At 36.4% G+C, this 3764-nt stretch overlaps 1 pseudogene; it reads right to left on the bottom strand.

The window, feature by feature from the left end:
• Positions 1-948: 948 nt before the first annotated feature.
• On the bottom strand, positions 949-2633 carry LOC120122099 (annotated as a pseudogene).
• Between the last annotated feature and the right edge of the window lie 1131 nt (positions 2634-3764).

Raw genomic sequence — 3764 nt, forward strand, 5'->3', positions numbered from 1 at the left:
AAATAAATTTAATTTAAAAATATTAAAATCTTAAATCAATTCTAAATAACCTATTAGATTTATTTATGTGATTGAAGTGTCATCATATTCTCAATTAACTTAGATTTAAGTCCTTGTATATTTTTGTTTCATTTTTTCTAACATTAACTATAATATATATATATATATATATATATATATATATATATATATATATATATATATATATAATATTGTAATCCCAACTACTAGATTTAGCTTGTTTAGTCTCCAATAAGGTATCGTGTTCAAATGCAATCTATGTAATTTTAACCTTTTTTTTCTACCTTTTTAACTTGAACATGTTATATAATACATGTATTAACTCATTAACAAAAATGAAAAGTGGCTCAATGAGGTGCGCAAGAGCCATCCTTGATATCAGGGTTGGAATCCTCCAGGTAAGAAATCTTTAGACTAAAAATTTGTTAAATAAGTTATATTAAAATTTAAAAACTTTTCTAATCAGGTCATAACAAATTTCATAATTTGATTAAAAAATTAAATTAGAATTAGAATCAAATTGAGATAATATTTAAATTATGAGGACTAAATATGTAATTATATCAACTTTTTTAACCACTTAAATAATTATAAAATCATATTGTTAAAATTGAAAGTATGATAATCATATCGACACCTACTCTATAATCAAGTGGTCATTTGAATAGCTTACCCAAACTTTTAACTATATCACTTTGGCACCGTTAATTTTTTTTTATAAATATAAGATGATTTTAAACAGTAGCATATGTTCTAAAAATCCTTATTCATTTGACAATAAATGCTCATATATCATATGGTTGTGGTGTTCGAAACCGAAATCTCTAAAAATAATAAGCAATAATGTAAAATACAATTCAAAACAAAATATATAATTGAAGCAAGATAGATAGTCTAAGAGATAATAATATGTTTAAATACAAAACAAAGAAACATAAACTATTATTGTTCAATCAAACACAGACAACATTACTCTACTAAATAACAAAAAAGAGAAAACCTTAGAAATAGGAAGATCATCATCTTAAGACATTAGTATAATTAAGCATTTATAGTAAAACATGTTACATAGCTGAGCTCATACAGATTTGTGTATCTAATTGGAATCATCAACATCTTTATGTTGGTGGGATCCAAGTTGGCTCAATTCAGTAACCAGCTTAACTAAATCCCTGACGGAGCTTCCCTCCGTAGTGATTGCTTTCAATGCCTGTAGATTCAACTCTTTGCGCGCCGTACCCTCCAACCCACTCACTCCACTCATCGACTCACCAATCACTCGGCTTAACTCATCTGAGTTGGGAACCGAATCAGCACCTTCACACACCCTAACCGCCACCCACAGACCCTCCACCAACAGCCTCGCATTCACAAACTGGTCAGCCTCCATAGGCCAAGCCAATATCATCACCCCACCCACTACCGCTTCCAACACCGAGTTCCACCCACAATGACTCAGGAACCCACCACCGCGTCGTGACTCAGTATCGACGACTGCTGTACCCATTCCCTTATCACCAGACCCCGACCCGCCACCCGCTCCTCAAACCCATCGGGCACAATTCCAAACCCATCTTCTTGTTTATCCGATTTCACGACCCAGACAAATCGGGTGCCACTGTTTTCGAGCCCCATGGCCAGAGCTTCCATTTGGTCCCTTTTCAACCGCTTTTGACTCCCGAAACAGACATACAGGACGGACTCCGTTGGGCACCCGTCGAGCCAAGTCAGCACCCGATCGTATGGGTCCGAACTCGAATTCCCTAGACCCCCTAGACCCAACAAATGAAGCGGACCAACCCCGAAAACCCGGTCATTGTTCAGCTTTTTCTTGAAATAATCAATGTACTCGCCTTCCAAGGCTTCGAAAGAATTGAAAACGAAACCCCAACTCTTGGTATTTAAAAGCTTGCCATCCTTGACGAACTCCCAGTCGGGATCGGATTTTCTATACAATCGAAACAAAGAAGGCAAATGACGGGATTTAAAAACAGGGGAACCGGGCAAAGGAGAAATCTCTACCTCATCCAACTGTTTAAGTTGTTCGACGTAGTTCCATATGTAATCGTCGATGGAAGCGAAGAAGGCACCGGAAGGGAAAAAAGCTAGTCTGGGTATGTTTAATTGATCGGCGAGGAGTTGGGTCCAACCGAGGAAGAAATCGGAGACGATGGCAACAGGAGGGTCGGGGTGAGAGTTGAACCAGTGGAGTATAGGGTCGTGGAGTTTGGCGAGAGCGTTGAACATTGGGAGGTTGCCGGAATGGCCGAGATCTTTGACGTTTTCGACGCCGGGAGGGATGGAAGGGTGAGAAGGGAAAGGGAGGGCGAGGGGAGTGATGTAAGGATGGAGGGAGGAGAGGTAGGGGAGATTTTTGGGGGTGACAATGGCGGTGATCGTTAGGTCGTGGAGGGAGAGACGGTGGGCAAGCTGGAGGAGGGGGAGCATGTGGCCTTGAGCTGGGAAGGGGAATACCAAGATGTGGCGGCGGCGGATGTTGTCGGCGGTTGACATGGTGGGTTGATTGGAAGGAGCAACAAGAGGGATGATGGGTGGAGTAAGATTGTAGTTAATTTATGGTGAAGGGAGATATTTTTGGCAAGGGCGAAGGAATTAATTTGATGTTATCCCTTTTACGATTGCATGGATAAAATTTTCTTTTGAGAGTGCTTTTACAGCAACCCATTGTAAACTTTTTTAACTCTTTATTTCCTCGCCCATGTTCGACACATATGGCAAATGTACGAAGGTTTGCGAAACAAACCTTATGACGAGTCATCAAGGGTAGACAATGTCCTTGACTTGTGTCCTTAGTTAATGTGTAAATTTCACTTTTAGTCCCTACATTATGATAAACATTTAATTTAACCCTTTAATCGAGCAAAAGAATTACACTTTTGATCCTTCTAAAAATTAATTTAAGTCGTTTTAAAAATATCTTTTAGCTTTAACCCTCCAAAACTTTACCTCAGTTTTCACGTCATTAACATGGTCGCTATGCTCATGATGGTTATTTTTTTTAACTGAATAGAGTTTTCTAGTTTTTCCATTTGCTTACAATAAATACAGAAGCTAATGAACATTCAGGTGTTTTGTTTAAAATCTTAGTAGGGTAGACGTCATAAATGCAGTGTTGAATCATATCTCCACAGGACACTTTAGTCTCTTCATTACCACCATTGAATCTACACAACGGAAGAACACCTCCGTTGGATCATTTTCAACATTGTCGCTTTGTCTGTAGCGTGCACGTTACTCCATGTCCTGTCCATTTCTCATTTAAATTTTAGGGTAAATTATATTTTTAGTATCTCAACTATTATTTTTGTTCTATTTTAGTCACCTAATTATAAAATCATACATAACGTTTAGTTTTGTCTATTTTTTGTTATTCACTGTTAAAAAATTTATAGTAATATTAATGTGTCACCATAAGATAAAATGATTTCATCACTGAGAAAAGTAAAGAAAATAACACATCAATCGTTAGTTAATTTTTTAATTGTGGTTGATTAAAATAAAATCAAAAGTTAACGCTATATATTATTTAAAAAAATAATAGTTGGATAACCAAAATGAAACAAAAATAATAAGGTACCAAACATGCAATTTACTCTTAATTTCCCTTCCATCAATTACTACATTTTTATCATTTAATGTATTTCATCACTAAAAAAGGGTCAATGACATTTTAGAACCTAAATTGTTACTTTTATTTCATTTTGGTAGCCAAACATTTGTTT

The sequence above is a fragment of the Hibiscus syriacus genome, unplaced genomic scaffold (genome assembly GCF_006381635.1).
Source record: "Hibiscus syriacus cultivar Baekdansim isolate YM2019G1 unplaced genomic scaffold, ASM638163v2 tig00110384_pilon, whole genome shotgun sequence".
NCBI classification, from domain to species: Eukaryota; Viridiplantae; Streptophyta; class Magnoliopsida; order Malvales; family Malvaceae; genus Hibiscus; species Hibiscus syriacus.